Source organism: Elephantulus edwardii, unplaced genomic scaffold, assembly GCF_000299155.1.
Source record: "Elephantulus edwardii isolate Elephantulus edwardi_28Jun2011 unplaced genomic scaffold, EleEdw1.0 scaffold00153, whole genome shotgun sequence".
Taxonomy (NCBI): Eukaryota; Metazoa; Chordata; class Mammalia; order Macroscelidea; family Macroscelididae; genus Elephantulus; species Elephantulus edwardii.
Genome location: NW_006399903.1, coordinates 3,883,222 through 3,903,363, shown reverse-complemented (window position 1 = coordinate 3,903,363; position 20,142 = coordinate 3,883,222). Strand labels below are relative to the sequence as shown.

Sequence of the window (20,142 nt, the reverse complement as noted above, 5' to 3'; positions counted from 1 at the left end):
TCCTCCCTGGTCATTGTCCAGCTCTCTGACGCATAACAAGTGATTGCAAAGACCATGGCCTGTACCAGACACACCTTAATCTCCAGAGACACACCGTTGCTCTTCAGTACTTTAGAGAGGTCCCTAACAGCAGACTTTCATACATTGTGTTTTATAAAATTAATCACTGTTGGAGTATGCCCACTATTGTCTCATTTTTCACGTCCCCGCCAGATCATTCTCATTTCCTTTAACCTCTCCCTCCACCCACCAAAATGTATGGCCCTGTGATTTCCTCTCTATCCATCCTTAACACTCAGCTCCCATTCCTTACCCGCTTTGACCCCATACACATTTTACTAGTTATCCTTCTAATTTTACAATCATGGTTTTATGCAGTATTTGTCCTTATGAGACTGAGTTAGTCCATTCAGCATAATCCAAACTCTCCCATATTATAGTATTTTTCAAAATCATTGCTCCTGAGAGCTGCATAGTATTCCATTGTGTGAATGTACTGCATTTCTTAATCCATTCCATTGTGGTTGGATATTTGGGCTGTTTCCATGTTCTTGTTATGGTGAACAATGCTGCTGTGAACATTGATGTGCAAATCTCCATTTATGTGTCAGTTTTAATTTCCCTGGGATATAGTCCTAGTAATGGAATAGCGGAGTCATACGGAATTTCTGCTAAACTTTACTACTGCTACTGAGGTGAGATGGAATCTCATATGGTTTTGATGTGCATCTCTCTTATTGCTGGTGACTTTTTGTTGCTTTTTTAAATTAATTTTCATGAACATTTACAGAGATTTTGGATTTCCATTCATTCATTCATTGTTGCACTTTTCTCCCTGCCTAAACTCCCCCCCCCCCGAGTTCACTCTTCTCTTTGAAAAGTAAAATTCCTTCATTGGTATACAATCCCCCCGAAGCCCCCGCCCCACCCTGAATATGCTACACTTTTTTATTGCTTTCTTAGTAGATATGGGGGGGTGGGTGCATATGCACTTTCTAAAAATTTTATTTTATATTATATAAAAGTAATCAACAGTGAACTATGCTTACATTAATTTAATTGGGGTTTTGATTTGAATCTCTCTTATTGCCAGTGATTTTGAGCATTTTTTTCATGTGTCTGTTTCCTCTGTGGAAATTCTTTTGCCCATTTAGGAATTGGGTTATCAGTCTTTTATCTTTTGGAGGCCCTGTCATCTGTAAGCTTTTGTTATGAGACCCTTGTCTGAGATGGTATTGCCAAATAGTTTTTTCCCCATGTTTTCTTTTCACCCTGCTGGAAAAAGTTTTTGGTACACATCAATTTTATCCTCTCCAGATTGTGCATTTCTGGCTATTTTTATTTGTCAACCTCCTTATACCATACACAAGGCCTAAGATTGGTCCCAGTTTGTCTCTGATGAACATTATGGTTTGGGCCTTTATTCCCAGGTCTCTGATCCACCTTGAGTTGATTTTTGTGTATGGTGTAAGACGTGGCCCGTGTTTCAGCTTTCTGAAGGTAGCAGTTCCGTTTTGCCAGCACTTTTGTTGAAGAGGTTGTCATTTCCCCATTTGATGAATTTATTTCCTTTTTGACTATGAGTTGACCATAGATAGGTGGCTCCATTTCTGGGTTCACAATTCCCTTCCTTTGGTCTATTTATCTGTCATTGTACCAGTACCAAGCTGTTGGGTTATTGCAGCTGTGTTTTTTATAAATGCTTTGCTTATTTGGGATCTCTTTCCTCTCCAAATAAACTTGACAAATGCCTTTTCAATTCCCTTGAAAAAGGAATTTGGTATCAGTTTTGGGATTATGTTAAACATGTAAAATAGCTTTTGCTAGGACTATCATTTTCACCATATTGAGTCTTCTTATCCATGAACAGGAAGCATTTTTCCATTAATTTAGGTCTTTTATTGTTTTTCACAGAAGTGTTTTGTAGTTTTCTTTGTACAGTTCTTTGTGTCTCTAGTTAGGTTCACTACCAAGTATTTCAATTTGTTATTGGCTATTATAAAGATTATTGCTTTCTCGGTTTCCCTCGCTGAGTTTTTTTGGTTGCTTTAGAGGAATCCCACTGATTTTTGTATCTTTATCTTGTATCCTGCCACCCTACTAAATTGGTCCACTAACTCTAACAGGGTTTTGTTGTTGTTGTTGTTGTTGAATCCTTGGGGTTTTCTGTGTACACTATCATCTTATCAACTGCACATAGCAACTGTTTCTTTGCTGATCTGGATGCATTTTATTTCCATCTCTTTGCTAATCTGAATGCATTTTATTTCATTCGACTGAAGCATTCTATACGGATTGAAGTTCAACATCAAGAAAACAAAGATTCTCACCACTGGACCTATTGGCAGCATCATGATTAATAGTGAAAAGATTGATGTTGCTAACAGCTTTCGTTTGCTTTGCTTTATGATCAACACTCTTGGTATCAGCAACGAGAAATTTAAAGGTGAGTTGCACTGGGAAAGTCTACTGTCAGAGACTTCTCCTAAAGTACTGAAGAGCAACAATTTCAATCTGGAGAGTAAGGTGCACCTGATTCAGGCCATAGTCATTGCAATTACTGGCTATGCATTAGAAAGCTGGACAATGACTAGGGATGATAGAAGAATTTATGCCTTTCAGCTGTGATGCTGGAGAAGAGTATTTAAATATACCATAGAATTGTAGGAGAACAAACAGGTTTGTCCTAGAGAGGGTGAGAGCAGGCTGCTCCTTGGAGGCAAGGATTCTGAAGCTTCCTCAGACATATTTTGGACATGTTGCAAGGAGGGACCAGTACTTGGAGAAGAACATCATGCTTGGGAGGGTGAAGGGAAAGTGCAGAAGAGGAAGACCCTCTATGAAATGAATTGATGCAGTGACTGGGGTAATTGGGGATAGGTGTGTCAGAAACAATGAGATTGGCACAGGATAGAGTAGGGTTTAGGGTTGTTATACATAGGAATGCTATAAGTTTCAGATGAATTGACCGCAAATAACAATAACAACAACTTGTCTTATTGCCCTAGCAAGTACTTCCAATACAATATTGAATAGTTATGGTGAAAGTGGGCATCTTTGTCTGGTCTTGTTGATAAGGAAAATAGTTTTAGTCATTCTATATTGAGAACCATGTTGGTTCTTGGTTTTTCATATATACTTTTTACTATATTGAGGAACACTGCATGGTTCAAAATTGAGAAGGGCATACACCAGGGATGTGTCCTATCTCCATACCTCTTCAACCTGTATGCAGAACAGATTATCTGGGAGGCTGGGCTCTATGAGGAGGAATGTGGGGTCAAGATTTGTGGAAGATCTATCAACAATCTGCAATATGCAGATGACACAACCCTGTTTGCTGAATCTGAGGAGGACCTGAAACACCTGCTGCAGAGGGTCAAGGACTACAACCTCCAATATGGATTGAGGCTCAATGTCAAGAAGACAAAGATTCTCACCACCGGGCCAATTTGCAGCATCAGGATGGATGGTGAAGAGATTGAGATTGTTCACAGCTTCAGTTTGCTTGGCTCCACAGTCAACACTCTCAGCACCAGTAGCAAGGAAATTAGAAGACATATTGCCATGGGAAAGTCTGCTGTTAGGGACCTCTCCAAAGTACCAAAGAGCAATGGTGTCTCTTTGGAGACTAAGGTGCATCTGATACAGACCATGGTCTTTGCTATCACTTGCTATGCATCAGAGAGTTGGACAATGACTAAGGAGGATAGAAGGAGAATTGATGCCTTTGAGCTTTGGTGCTGAAGAAGAGTTTTGAGGGTACCATGGACTGCTAGGAAAAGAAACAGATTCATCCTGGAAAGGGTCAAACCGGGCTACTCCTTGGAGGCAAGGATTCTAAGGCTCCATCTAACATACTTTGGACATGCTGCAAGGAGGGACAGGTCCTTGGAGAGGGACATCATGCTTGATAGGGTAGAAGGACAGTGCAGAATGGGAAGGCCCCCTATGAGGTGGATTGATTCAGTGACTGGGGTAATCGGGATGGGTGTATTGGAGACAGTGCGATTAGCACAGGACAGAGCAGAGTTTAGGGATGTTGTACATAGGGTCCCTATGAGTTGCAAGCAACTCGACAGCACATAACAACAACATATTGAGGAAATCCTCTTCTATTCCTATATTGCTGAATGTTTAATCAGGAAAGAATGTTCAATTTTTTCAAATGTCATTTCTGCATCAATTGTTAAGATCATGTTATTTGTTAATGTGATGAATTAAGTTGATTGTTCTTCTTCTGATGAACCATCCTTACATACTTGTTTTGAATTCCACTTGGTCATGATGAATTATTGTTTTTGATATGCTGTTGGGTCCTACTGGCCAGGATTTTGTTAAGAATTTTTGCTTCTGTATTCATGGGAGATATATAACTATAGTTTTCTTTTTTGTGTGATGTCTTAGTTTTGGTATTAGAGTTATGCTTACTTCACAGAATATCTCTGACAGTGTTCCTTCTTTTTCTATTTTTTAAAATAACTTAAATAGAATTTATTATAGATCTCCTGTAAATGTTTGGTAGAAATCAACTGTGAAATCTGGCCCAGGACTTTTTTTTTTGTAAGGAAGCCTTTTTATGACATGCTCAATTTCTACTTTTATCATGTGTTTGTTCAAGTGTTTTGCATTTGTCCTTGTCAATCTGAGTAAGACATGAGTTTCAGGAAGTATGTCCATTTCCTCTAGGTTTTCAAATTTTCAGCGTATAGCTTTTCACAATATTTTTATGTTCTAGATTTCATTTCCTCTGGTTCTTTTGTGGTATCACCACTATCATTTCTTAATCAAATTACTTGTGTCTTTTCCCTTTCTTAAGTTTGCCACTGGTTTGCCAATTGTATTGACTATCAAAAAACCAGTTCCTGGTTTTGTTGACAGTTTTAATTTTTGTTTGTTTTCTATCTTACTGATATCACCTCTTGTTCTTACAATTACCTTTCTTCTAGATGCTGTGGGATTATATTGTTTTTCTTTTTCTTTTTGATGGAGGTATTGAGTCAGACCATTAATTTTACATTTTTTTTATAGGTTGCCTAGTACTATGAACTGCCCCCTGAGGACTGCCTTAGTTGCATCCCAGAGGTTTTAGTATGTTGTATTTTAATTTTCATTTGTTTTGAGGAACATTTTTCTTTCATTCTTTATTTCTTCTATGACCCAATTGTGTTCTACTAAAGTTATTTTCTTTCACATGGATGACTTTAATAGCTTTATCGTCTTGTCATTGTCTATCTGTGCTTCACTGACAATGCAAAGGCTTTTGACTGTGTGGATCACAACAGCTGTGGCTGACTCTGAGAAGAATGGGAATCCCAGAACATTTGATTGTGCTAATGCGAAACCTATACTTGGACCAAGAGACAGTCGTCAGAACAGAGCAAGGAGACAATACATGGTTCAAAATCAAGAAGGGGGTTCGTCAGGGATGTATTCTGTCTCCATACCTTTTCAATCTGTATGCAGGACAGATCATCCAAGACGCTGGGCTATACGAAGAGTAATGTGGCATCAGGATTGGTGGGAGAATCATCAACAGCCTGCATTATGCAGATGACACAACCCTGCTTTCTGAAACTGAGGAGAACCTGAAGCACTTGCTGCAGAAGATCAAGGACTGCAGCCTCCTATATGGACTGAAGCTCAACATGAAGAAAACAGAGATTCTCACCACTGGGCCAATTGGCAGCATCAGTATGGATGGTGAAGAGATTGAGATAGTTAACAGTTTTAGTTTACTTGGCTCCACAATCAACACTCTTGTTAACAGCAGCCAGGAAATCAAGAGACGAATTGCATTGGGAAAGTCAGCTGTGAGGGACCTCTCAAGAGTACTGACGAGCAATGACATCAGACTGGAGACTAAGGTGCACCTGATCCTGGCTATAGTCTTCCCAATTACTTGCTATGCATCAGAGAGTTGGACACTGAATAGGGTTGATAGAAAGAGAATGGATGCCTTTGAGCTGTGGTGCTGGAGAAGAGTGTTGAATATACCATGGCCTGCTAGGAGAACAAACAGGCTTGTCCTGTAGAAGGTGAAGCTGGAATGCTCCGTGGAGTCAAGGATTCTGAAGCTTCATCTGACATATTTTGGGCATGTAGCAAGGAGTGACTGTTCCTTGGAGAGGGTCATCACGTTTGGCCGAGTGTAGAGGTGGCGAAGGAGAGGAAGACCTTCGATGAGATGGATCGATTCTGTGACTGGAGTGGTGGGAATAAGTATGTTTGAGATGGCTAGGTTGGCACAGGATAGAACAGCATTTAGAGCTCTTGTACACAGGGTCACTATGAGTCACAAGCTACTCGATGGCACATAAAAACAACAACAACATGGCATTGTAGTTTGAAAAGACACTATGTTTTATGTCCATGTTTTTTTTTAATATATTGAGTTTTTCTTTGTGCCCCAATATGTTATCAATCATGGAGAATTTTCCATGTGCACTTGAGAAGAAAGTGAATTGAGTTTTAGTTGGGTACAGTACCTGAAATACATCCACAACTATGAGTTGGCTAACTGTATAGTTTAGATCTTCTACATCTTTATTAAGTTTCTTTTGAGCTGACCTATCCTTGATTGCCTATGAACCTGGAGAGAGGATGAGAAACACCCAAGCATTGAGGACTCTCCTTCATAGGGTCACTATGAATGACCTGCAACGCGGCAGCACTTAACAACAACAACATCCTTTATTGAGAGTGACATGTTTAAGTATCCTTGTGGTGTTTTATATTTCTTTCTTCAGTTCTATTTTATGTTTTTGGAAGATCTATCATTTGATACTTGGATGTTGACTAAGGTTATGTGTTCTTGAACAACTGTGCCTTCAGTCATTATATAGCTCCCCGCCATGTCTATTATGGTGGTTTTTATCCTGAAGTCTATTTTACCAGAGATTAATATTGCCACTCCTGCCTTGTTGTGGATGCCATTTGTTTGGTAATTTTTCTTTCTCTTCTTTTCTTAAATGTGTCTCTTGTAGACAGACAACATATTGATGGACATTGTTTAGCCATTCTGTTACTCTTTTTCTCTTAATTGGTACATTTAGCCCATTCCCATTAAGTGTGATTATTAATAGGTCAGTTTTTATTATTGTCATTTTGCTGTGTTTCTTTTTCTAATGTTTCTGGTTACTACAGTCCATCACTTTCTTTTGATGTCTCTGTGTGATGAACTTCCTTTCCCATAGAACTTCCGGTAGAGTTGGTCTAGTTTTCACAAAGTCCCTAAATTCCCTTTTTTATGCAAAAGTCCTAATTGCTACTTCATATTTGATGGATAATTTTTCTGGGTAAAACTGTAATTGTTTTCTTTCAATTTTCTGAATCTGCCATTCCATCGTCTGATTACTCTCATGATTTCTACTGAAAAAATCAGAACTTAATCTAATTGTTTTTCATTTATAGGGGACTCTGTTTTTCTCATGCTGATTTTAGTATTCTATCCTTATCTTTTGACAGAAGAAGAATTCATGCCTTGGGTTGTGGTGCTGAAGAAGAGTCTTGAACATTCCATGGACCACCAAGAAAACTAATAACTATGTCTTGGAGAAAATGAAATGAAATTTCCCCTAGGAGGCTAGGATTTTGAAGCTCTACATCACACTACATCTACTACTACTAATAGTATCATGCAACTACTCTACATGTACTCTGGGCATGTACTTTTGGCCAGAAAATATTGGTCCTTGGAGAATGATATCATGCTTGGAAGTCTGGAGGGACAGTATAGGAAAGGAAGACTTCAGATGAAATGGATTGATACAGTGACTAGGGCAATGGGGGAAGGTGTGTTGGAGTTAGTGTGACTGGCTCAGGACAGGGCAGGCTTCAGAGCTATTGTACATAGGGTTGCTATGAGTTTCAGGTGACTCAGTGCCACATAAAAACAACAACAACATCCTTATCTTTTATCGGAGAATTTGACTATGGTATGTCTTGCTGTTTATCTTTTTGGATCTAGTCTATTTGATGTTGTATGATCTTCTTTCTCCATTCTTCTTAATACTTGGGAAGTTTTCTTATAGTACCTCTTTGACAATTTCCTCAGTGATTTCCTGGTTCCTCTCATATTCTGGAATTCCATTCATACATATGTTGTTCCTTTGGATTTTATCCCAGACAATGCTAATGTTTTCTTCATGTCTCATCTTTGATTTTTTTTTCTTGTATGTTTCCATTACAATATCATTGATTTCACATACAAACAAGATTCTACTGAAGATTATCCAAAAACACTAGAACAGCACATTAGCAGTGAATTGCCAGAAGTCCAGGCTGCGTTTAGAAGGGGTCGTGGTACTAGGGATATTGTAGCTGATGTTACATGGATCTTAGCTGAAAGCAGAGAATACCAGAAGAATGTCTATCTGTGTTTCATTGATTATGCAAAGGCATTTGACTGTGTGGATCATGACAAACTGTGGCTGACTCTGAGAAGAATGGGAATCCCAGAACGTTTAATTGTGCTAATGCGAAGCCTATACTTGGACCAAGAGGCAGTCGTCAGAACAGAGCAGGGTAACACTGCATGGTTCAAAATTGGGAAGGGTGTACGCCAGGGATGCATCCTGTCCCCATACCTTTTCAACATGTATGCAGAGCAGATTATCCGAGAGGCTGGGCTCTATGAGGAGAATTGTGGCATCAGGATTGGTGGAAGATCTATTAACAGTCTACATTATGCAGATGACACAACCCTGCTTGCTGAAACTGAGGAGGACCTCATGCACTTGCTGCGAAGGGTCAAGGACTGCAGCCTTCAGTATGGACTGAGGCTCAATGTCAAGAAGACAAAGATTCTCACCACTGGACCAATTGGTAGCGTCAGGATGGATGGCGAAGAGATTAAGATTGTTCACAGCTTCAGTTTGCTCGGCTCCGCAGTCAACACTCTTGGCACCAACAGTCAGGAAATCAAAAAGCGTATCGTGATGGGAGAGTCTGCTGTTAGGGACCTCTCTAAAGTACTCAAGAGCAATGGTGTCTCTCTGGAGACGAAGGTGCGCCTGATACAGGCCATGGTCTTTGCAATCACTTGTTATGCATCAGAGAGTTAGACAATGACTAGGGAGGACAGAAGGATAATTGATGCCTTTGTGCTGTGATGCTGGAGAAGAGTATTGGATGTACCATGGACTGCCAGGAAAACAAATAGATTCATCCTGGAGAGGATTAAACCAAGCAACTCCTTGGAGGCAAGTATTCTGGGGCTTCGTCTGACATACTTTGGACATGTTGCCAGGAGGGACGGGTCCTTGGAGAGGGACATCATCCTTGGGAGGGTGGAGGGACGGCGCAGGAGGAGAAGACCCTCCATGAGATGGATTGATTCGGTGACTGGGGTAATTAGGATGGGTGTGTCGGAGGCAGTGCGTTTGGCGCAGGATAGAGCCGGGTTTAGGGCTGTTGTGCATAGGGTCGCTATGAGTCGCAAACGACTCGACGGCACATAACAACAGCAACATGTTTCCATTGAAATTCATATTCTGATATCCATGTTCATGTTCTGATATCTATATCACTAATTCTCTGCTTCATCTCTTTTGTTCTACTTTTTGTCCCTTCAGCATATTTCATATTTCTGCCATTTTGATCTTTTATTCTGGATTGTATTTTCATGTATTTCTGTTATTTCAGTTCTGTGTTGGCTGTACTCTTTCTATCTTGTGATGATTTTTTTAAGTTCTTGTACGTCTTTATCTATAGTTTCAATCGTTTCTTCCATTCTTTGCATTTTCTTCCATAGTTGTGCAAATTCCTCTTCATCAGTATATTTCTTCTGGCTCCCTGTCTCTGGAGTATTTCCTTTCTTAATGGCTTCCATTATTTGCACCTTGTTCTGTAGCTGTTCAAATAACTTTGCATCAATATATTTCCTCTGGTTCTCTACCTCTAGGTTATCCCCTTTATTTCTGGTTTCTATTCTTTCTCCCACCATTTATACCTTCTTCTGTAGCCGTTCAAATGCCTCTGTATCAACATATAGCTTGTGCCTTTCTGACCCTGGGTCTGCAATATTCTCTTTTTTTGGCTGGGTTTTTTTTTGGGGGGGAGAACTGTTTTTTGGAGAAAGCATAATTTGTCTTTTCAGTGTTTGAAACAGCCTGCTGCTTTCTTGACATTATGTAATGTTAGACTATTTCTATTGTGTCTGTGTTAGTTGTTGATAGTTCTTTTCTTTATGTTGTTACTAATTGGTTATCAGTTTAAAATGTTCAGTCTATGGGGTGAGCAATTCATTCTACTGAAAGTCCTTTCTGGGGGAAAAATGCCTTTCCTGATATCCTTCATGTTCTTTTTGACGTGCATTGCAGCCCTGCAAGAATTCAGCTGTATTATAGTGCCCTCTCCCAAACTCTATTGTTCTCCTTCGTCTACAGGGTGGCTGCGTGGTGCAAGACCAGATGTTCCACTTGAATTATTTCTGTCCATGAAGAACTCAAGTCAGCACTTATTCTGTTATCATTATTAATGAAGTCCATAAGATAGTCATTACTTTTCACCAACATCACAATTCAAAGGCATCAATTCTTCTTCAACCTTATTCACTGTCCTTTTTTCAGATGCTTGTGAAACAATGAAAAATACCATGTCTTGGATCAGACATGGCTTAGTTTTAAAACTGACTTCCTTTCTCTTCAATATATCCTTATTCATTGTTCAACTTTGAGATATACATTGTTGTTGTTATGTGCCGTCGAGTCATTTGCGACTCATAGCGACCCTATGTACAACAGCCCTAAACCGTTCTCTATCCTGTGCCAATTGCATTGCCTCTGACACACCCATCCCGATTACCCCAGTCACTGAATCAATCCACCTCATAGAGAGTCTTCCCCTCCTGCGCTGTACCTCTACTCTACCTAGCATGATGTCCCTCTCTAAAGACCTGTCTCTCCTTACAACATGTCCAAAGTATGTCAGACGAAGCCCCAGAATCCTTGCCTCCAAGTTTGAGATATACATTAAGCAACTGAAAATACTATGGCTTGGGTCAGGCACACTTTGCTCTTTATGCTGAAACCCTGTCTCTTTAACACTGTAGTTAGCATTGCGTTTTAAAGATTTTCTTAAAAGCATATTTTCCTAAAACAACACATTTTTCATATTTTATTGTTGCCAATGGTAGTTGATTATTGATTCAATTAATATGAAGTTGTTGAGAATTCTGTATTATTTGCATCTATCATTATGTTCCCTCTTGAGCCTGTGGTGAAATTTTTTGTTTACTTAGTGTTAATGAGTAATTCATATTGAACTCTGTAATCTTTGATCTTCTTCAGTAAATTCTCCAGTCTCCTTCACTTTCTGCAAGCAAGGTTGTGTCATCAGCAAAAAACAGGTTGTTGATATGTCTTCCTCCCAAACCTGATTCTTCTTCATATAGTTGATCTTCTTGAATAAAATACGTAGCATGTAGATTGAATAAGAGTGGATCTTTTCACATCTTTTCTGATTTTAAATCTTCCTTTATATACTCTTTCTCTATTCAGAGAACAGCTTCTTGGTCAATGTATAGACTTTGTACAAACATGATTCTTTCAAACAAGCAAGTCTTGGATAAAGTGTGACAAAGGTGCTTCTTAGAGGTAAGCATGATGGCATTTGTCTCAAATGCTTTGGGAATGTTGTTAGGAGGGACCAGTCCTTAGAAGACAACAGAATAGTTGAAAAGGGGGAAGGTAAGTGTAGGAAAGGAAGACCTTTGACAAGATGGATCAACATAGTTACTGTAGGAATGGTCTTATGTATTTCAAGTGTTATGAAGATTTCACTAGATAGGACAAGGTTCAGACCTGTTTATCATAGGGTCATAACAGCAAATTTGGTGACACTTAACAATAATTGACTTACACTAAAAGATCATAAATAAATTTATATATAAGTTTCATATTTACCACTAAACAATATATTTTTAAAAATATTGAAGTTTTCAACAATTTCATTTTACTTTCATTCACAATCAACTACCATGGAAGCATCAGTCAAGAAATCAAAATAGATATTTCATTGAGGATATATTCTGTCAAAGACCTCCTCAAAGTTCTAGAGAGCAAGGATGTCAGTTCAAAAACTAAAGTGAACCTGATTCAAGTCCACAGTATGTTCAATTGCTTCTCATGCATCTGAAAGTTGTACAGTAAAGGTTACAAAAGGATTGATGTATTTGAATTGTGATGTTGGCGAAGAATATTAACTATAACAAGGGCTTCTAAAAGAATAAGCAAATCTGTCCTGGAGGAATGCAGTCAAGATGCACTTTAGAGGCAAAAATGATGAAACTTTTTCTCATATAATTTAGGCATGTTGTCAGGAGGGACAAGTCGTGGGAGAAAGACATTATGCTGGGAAAGATACAGATTAAGGAAAGAGAGGATGATGTTTAATGAGATGGATTGACACAGTGAGTGTAACAATAAACTTGAGCATGGTGGAGATCATGAGGTACAGAATCGGGAAGGATTCATATCTGTTGTTCATAAGATCACTGTGAATCGTAGACAATTTGACAGTACCTAAAAACAACAACTATTAATTCCACCTTTCCTTTATTCTTTCGAGAGGAACAAAAATGAGAAGCACAATCATAAAACAAAAGCTAACAAATACAAGATGGGTCATGTGCCAAAGACTATATGAATGGCTTTGCTGTTGTTATACACCCACCTTCAAGTAGCCTGCAACTCATAGCAACCCTATGTACAACAGCCCTAAACCCTGCTCTATCCTGTGTCAATTTCATTGTTTCTGATATACCTACCCCCATTACCAGGTCACTGAATCAATCCATCTTATAGAGGGTCTTCCTCTGCTGTGTTGCCCCTCTGCCCTCCCAAGCATGATGTCCCTCTTCAAGAACTGGTCCCTCTTTGCAACACGCCCAAAGTATGTCAGATGAAGCTTCAGAATCCTTGCCTCTAAGGAGCAGCCTGACTGGTTTCACTCTTTCCAGAATGAACCTGTTTGTTCTTTTAGCAGTCCATGGTTTATTCAATACTCTTCTCCAACACCACCACAACTCAAAGACTATGAATTCCTTACTTACTAAATAATTTAATCCTCAAAACAACTCAATAAATTCATGCATCATTGCATGTGTTATGCAAAAAGAAAAAGCAGACACAAAGCAATTTGCTCAAGTTCACACAGCTAAGAATTAAAAAGTTAAGTGTTGATTCAAGGTTGTGCAATCTGTACAATTAACTTGTTCCATACTGTCACTAAGATTCATTGACTCATTCCATATGCTCCATTATTAAGGACTGGGAACACAGGGTTGTTATCAGTACATAAATTCTACTTTTATAACTTTATGTATTTGATTTATGATGGTTGCCACGGTGCTTCGTTATGAAAGATTGCTGTTACAGTTTGGTAACATCAGGTCAGTTCCAACTCAGAGGGACACTGTGCACAACAGAAGAAAACACTGCCCAGGCATCCTCACCACTGTGTGTTATTATATGTACAGATTTACAGATTATATGTACATTTCCTTGAGGATCTCCCTCTTCTTCACTATTATTAAACATGGTATTTTTCTTTAGGACATGATCCCTCCTGATTCAAAGTATATGAGAATAAAGGGTGCGCTGGTGGCCTAGTGGCAAGACGCTGCACTGCAATCCCAGAGGTATGCGGTTCAAATCCATCAGATGCTCTGCTGGAGAAGGAGGAGGCAATCTCCTCTTGTACCAGTCAGATCTTATTTCACGGTACACGTAAAAATAATACAATTTAAAAAGTATATGACAATAAGTCTTAACCATGTTCCTTCGTAAATTTTCTAGCTGTACTTCAATTCAAGACAGATTTGTCAGTATTCTTCACCATCACTAAAATTCAGAAATGTTAATGCTTTTTTGGTCTTTCTTATTCATTTTCCAAATTTTACATGTATATGAAGTGGTATAAAATACTACAACATCAGTCAGGTACATTGTTGTAGATGTACCTATAGTGACCCTTTGAACAGCAGAACTGAACCTTGCTCTAACCTTGCCTTCACCATCTCTGATATACTCTAGCCCATTGTTACACTCATGTGTTAACACACCTTATTGAGGGGTTTTATCTCTTTTTCAGACCTTCTACCTTTCCTAATGATGTCTTTTTCCAAAGACTTGCCCCTCTTGATAACATGCCCAAAGAATGTGAGATGATGTTTCACATTCATCCTCAAAGTGACATCCTTGTTCTTTAGCCCTTTATAGAGGTCCTTTGTAGAAGATTTTTCCAATATAATATGTTATTTGGTTTCCTGTACAGTTGATGGCAAATTCAAGTAAAGTCAAGTCCTTTTTACCTTCAATATGTTCTTAATTTATTATAAGGCTGCTGATTGGTGCTTAGAGTACTTATTGCAGAAGATCAAAGAATACAGCCTTAAATATAGATTGCATCTCAATGTCAAGAAAAGAAAAATTATTACCACTGGACTGATGCACAACATAATCACAGATGGAGAAAAGAATGAAACTGTAAACAATTTCATCTTACTTGGCTCTATAATTAACCCCTTTGGTGTCAGCAGTCAGGAAATCAGGAGACATATTGTACTGGGAAAGTCGGCAGTTACGGAGCTCTCCAAATTATTGAGGAGTAATGATGTCAGTTTGAGGACTAAAGTGAGTCTGATTCAGGCCATGATCTTTCTGATCGCTTGCTATGAATTTGAGAAATAGTCCATGAATAGGGATGACAAAAAAGAATTGATACCTTTGAGCTGTGGTTTTGGAGGGAGTACTGAGCATGCCAGGGACTACCAAAAGAACACCCAAATAAGTCTTGGAGACTGTTTAGCCAGTGTGCTCTTTGAAGGCAAAGATGATGAAGTTAAGCCTCCCATACTTTGGACATGTTAGGAGGGACTATTCCTTGGAGAAGAACATGATTCTTAGAAGGATGAAAGGTAGGTGAAGTAGAGGAAGACCTTCCACCCGGAGGATTGACCCAGTGACTTCCACAATGGGCTCTAATGTGTCAGAAAGTGTGAGCATGGCACAGGATAGGACAGGTTCAGATCTGTTGTTCATAGGTTCTCTATGGGTCATACTGGACTCCACGGAAGCTAACAACAAAAATAAAAAATTTTTTGGTATTGATATTTTTACTTTCTTTACGTTGAGATGTAATCCATGTTGAAGGTTATAGTCTTTGATGTTTATCAGTAAGTGGAGTAAGTCCTCTTTGTCTTTAGTTAGCAAAGTTGTGGCATCTTCACACTGCAGATCATTGATGAGTCTACTTCCAATCCTGATACTGTGTTCTTTTTCATACAGTCCATTTTTTAATGAATTAATTCAACACATTGTTGTTGTTGTTGCTGCTGCTGCTGCTGTTATTAAGTGCCATCGAGTCAAGCACAACACATAGTGACCCTAAGAACAGAAGACCTGAACCCTGTTCTATAACTATTGTCATTTCTCTAAGTTCATAAAGTTTCCAGAGGCATGTTGTTTAGGAAGTGATTGCCACTGTAGCTTCTTTAATCCTGTCTTAATCTGGGAGCTCTACCAAACCCTGTCCATAATAGGTAACCATTATGGTATTTGACACACCAGTGGCACAGCATTCCATATCACAGCAACCCCAAGTAACCTCAGTACAGTAAATTGACAAACCAGTGCAGTACCACTTAGAAGAATATTCATCCCAAATGCCGTTAAGTCGGGCCCGAGGGCTCAGTCTCCATTCGGTCCTGACTGACTCTAAACAAGGAGAGGCTTCCAGCCCACAGCTGATTGTTAGCTCAATCCAGCAAATCAAATCAGCTCACAATTTTCAGCATATAGATTGATTAATTGTGATGAAAACACACAACTCTTACACACACTTGACCTGATTTTAAGCCACACACTATTCGTTTGTTCTGTGTTGGGCTCATACACAGGTTCCATCGGAGCACAATTACGAATTCTTGAATTTGCATTCTTCACTATGTTTTGAAAGGATATCCGTAATTGCTCTATCCATACCTTATGATGATTGACACAATTGAAGTCCTTTGCATAGACACCTAAAGACAGGTAAACATTTTCCTGGTATTCCAGACGTTCAAGGTCAATCTAACATCAACAACTATACCTTCTGTTTCATGTGCTTTTCTCAATGAATTTTGAATTTATGCCAGTCCTCTATTGTGCCGTAACAATTCAATTATTCAACAATATTTTACTTGTGTGTGGCATTGATACTGTTGTATAATTTTTGTATTCTATTGGAACACCTTTTCTTGGAATGGACACAAATATAGAAGGTCCATAAACACATTTTAAATTCAGCTTCTGTGAAGGAATTGGCAAAAAATAAGACCTCAGGACTTGACAGAATACTAATTGAGATATTTCAACAAACGGATACATCCCTGGATGTGCTTTACAGGTTGTGCCAGGAAATCTGGAAGAGAGCTAACTGGCCAACTGACTAGAAGAGATACATATTTTATTGCCTTTCAAAAAATAGACAATCCAGCAAAATGTGGAAATTATTGAACAATATCACTAACATCACATGCAAGTAAAATTCTGAAGAGTATAAAAAATTACTAGAATAATACATTAACAGAGAACTACCAACACTATTGTGGATTGCTGTCGAGTCAAGTACGACTCATAGTGACCCTATGAACAAAAGGCCTGAAGACTTTGCATAACTATCATCATTTATCAAAGTTCATTCAGTTTCCAGAGGCATGTTGTCTAGGAATTGGATGCCACTCCTGCTCCCACACCTGGGTTTAGTATAGGCTGTGGCATTAGGGATATCATTGTTGGTGTCAGATGAATCCTGGCTGAAAGTAGAGAATACAGGAAAGATGTCTACTTGTTTTTCATCAGCTATGCAAAAGCATTTGACTGCATCGATTACAACAAATTGTGGCTAATGTTTTGAGAAGAATGGGAATCCCAGAACACCTTATTATCCTCATGTGAAACCTGTAATCTAGACTAGGAAGCTGTTGTCTGAAGAGAGGAAGATAACACTGCAGGGTTCAAAATCAAGAAAGGAATGCATAAGAATGTCTCTTTTCTCCATATCTTTTTATTTATTTTTTAGATTTATTCTTACTCTCAATGAAAATTTACAGAGACGTTGGGTTTCCATTCATTCATTGTTGCACTTTTCTCCCCTCCCAACTTTCCCCCTAGTACACTACCCCCTTGGAAAAGTAAAAGAAAAATTCTTTCATTGTTTTACAATCCCTCCCCCAAGGTCCACTCCACTATGCAGCCTTCGCTCTGGACTCCTGTCATGGCAAAAATACCTAATCACATATCCCTTTTAAACAGTTTTCTCCTTCATCTGTTTCAATGCAGCATACATTATTGAACCCATCTTTCTCAGTCTCTCCCCAGGCCCGAGATAACTCTTGTTTTACAACAGTGGCACAATGCAGTATTTTCCTTTTGTGACTGAGATACTTCACTCAGCATAATGTCCTCCAGAGTCACCCATTTTGAATAATATTTCATGAGTTCCTTGTTTTTCAATGCAGCATAGTATTCCACTGTGCAAATATACCACAGCTTCTCTATCCATTTGTTTGTTGATGGACACTTTGGTTGTTTCCAACTCCTTGTTATTGTGAACAAAACCACAATAAACATGGGTGTGCATATATCTGCTTGGGTGTCAGTTATGGTCTCTTTGGGGTATATTCCCAGTAGTGGAATTGCTGGGTCAAATCTATCTCTATCTGCAATTTTTTGAGAAAGTGTCTCCATATCTTTTCAAACTGTGTGCTGAACAGATCATTCAGGAGGCTGGACTTTATGAATAAGAATATGTTTTTAGGATTAGAGGAAAATTCCTTAACAACCTGGGTTATGCAGATGACACAACCTTGCTCACCAAAACTGAGGAGAACTTGAAGCATTTGCTGCAGAAGTTCAAGGACTGTAGCTTTCAATAACGATTGTATCTCAACATCAAGAAAACAAAAGACTTCACCACTGAGCCAATAGGCAGTATCATGAGAAATGGAGATAGGATTGAAGGTGTTAATTATTTCATCATGCTTGGATTCACTATCAGTGCTCATGGCATCAGCAGTCAGGAAATCAAAAGACCAGCTGCATTGCAAAAAATTGCTGTCAAGCATTGATCTAGAGTTCAAAAGAGCAACAAGGACAGGTAAGAGACTAAGGTGCACCTGACCCGGGAGAGGTCTTCACAGTTATTTGCTATTTGTCTAAAAGCCAGATGATGAATAAGGATGACAGAAGAATAATTGATGCCTTTGAGTTGTGGTGCTGGAGAAGAGAAGAGTATTTAACTTACCCTAGACTGCCAAGAGAACAACGAGGTCCGTCTTGGAGAAGGTGAAACCAGTTTGCTCTCTGGAGGAAAGGATTTTAAAGCTCTGTCCTACATACCTCGAGCATGTCGCCAGATGGGTCCAGTCCTTAGAGAAGGACTGGGATGCTTAGATGGGTGGAGGGTCAGTTCAGGAGAGGAAGAGGTTTTGATAAGATGTTATAAAAGTTTAGCTTCTCTGATTATTTTCTCAACATGCAGACTGACTTGGGATGGAGATAAATGGGCCAGAGAAAAAGAGAACATATGAATATCTTCTTCTGTGAAAATTCTTTCCATGTCTTTTGCCCATTTTGTAATTGGATTATCAGTCTTGTTCTTGTGGAGGTCCTGTTGGATTCTGTTAACTTTGTTAGGAGACTTGTCTTAGATGATATTGCCAAATATTTGTTCTCAATCTGTAGGTTTTCTTTTCATCCTGTTTAGAAAAGTTTTTGATGCACACAGAGGTTTAATCTTTAGAAGGTTCCATTCATCAGTTTTATCCTCTTCAGATCGTGCATTTCTGGCTGTATTTGGCAGTCCCTTTCTACTGTAGCCTAGGCATTCTAAGCTTGATCCCAGTTTGTCTCTTATGAACTTTATAGTTTTGGGCTTTACTCCCAGGTCTCTGATCCACCTTGAGTTGATTTTTTTTCCTATGGTGTAAGATGTGGATCCTAACAGTCCAGTTTTGCTAGGACCATTTGTTGAAGAGGTTGTCATTTCCCCATTTGATAGTTTTTATTTCCTTGTCAAATATCAGATATAACTGGGTCTATTTCTGGATTCTCAATCATGATCCATGGGTCTGTGTGCCTGTCACTGAACCAGTTCCACGCTGTTTTGGTAAGTACTACTGCATAGAAGAAATAATTAAAATCACTGGCAGTAAGAGAGATGCAAATCAAAACCACAATGAGATACCATCTCACTCCAGTAGCGGCGGCAAAGTCTAGCAGGACAGCAAGTAATAAATATTGGAGATGATGTGGTGAGATAGAAACATTTATTAGTGAGATTGTAAAATGATACAACCACTCTGGAAGGCAGTTTGGCATTTCCCCCAAAAGCTGAACATAGAAATTCCATGTGACCCAGCTATTCCACTGCTTGAAATATACCCCAAGAAAATGAGAACTGAGGCACAAATATATATTTATATACCAATGCTCATAACAGCCTTATTCACCATTGCAAGAATATGGAAGTAGCCCTGATGTCCAACCACAATCAAATGTATTGAGAAATTATGGTACATTCACATGATAGAATACTATGCAACACACAGGAGCAATAATTTTGGAAATTACTGCCTAACTTGGGAGGGACTAGAGAGCACTGTGCTGCGTGAACTAACTCAGTCCTGTAAGGACAAATACTGGATAAAACCATTATGTTAGAAGGTGTATAAAGATCTAAGGAGGGGAATGGAGAACAGAGGGGTGAGGATGGGCAGAGAGAGTGTGTTAATCATAGGATTGTACAAATTGATGAGGGGTATGTGAAGGAAATGGGAAAGATCCAATGTGGGAAAGTATTTGAACTTGTAAATAAACCAATATGGGTGGGGAGGGGGGGAGGGAGGGAGGGTGGTCCTCAGTGAGGTAGATCGGCATATTTATTGCAACAATTTTGAGATAGTAGAGGATCAGGTGGTGTTTTTCCTGCTGTACAGGGCATCTAAGAGTTGAAGTAGACTCCATGGCACCTAAACACAGTAACAACCAAAAATCATACGATGTTTAGATTCAAAATCATAATGATGTCATATGTGTAAAAGTAGAACTGTGCTCTATAGTATTAGATAGAAGATAGCTAGATAGCTAGATAGAT

The 20,142-nt window shown here is 39.0% G+C and overlaps 1 pseudogene; it reads right to left on the bottom strand.

Moving 5' to 3' along the window:
• Positions 1–18,395, bottom strand: part of LOC102876105 — a 35,950-nt pseudogene extending 17,555 nt beyond the window's left edge.
• Positions 18,396–20,142: the final 1,747 nt, after the last annotated feature.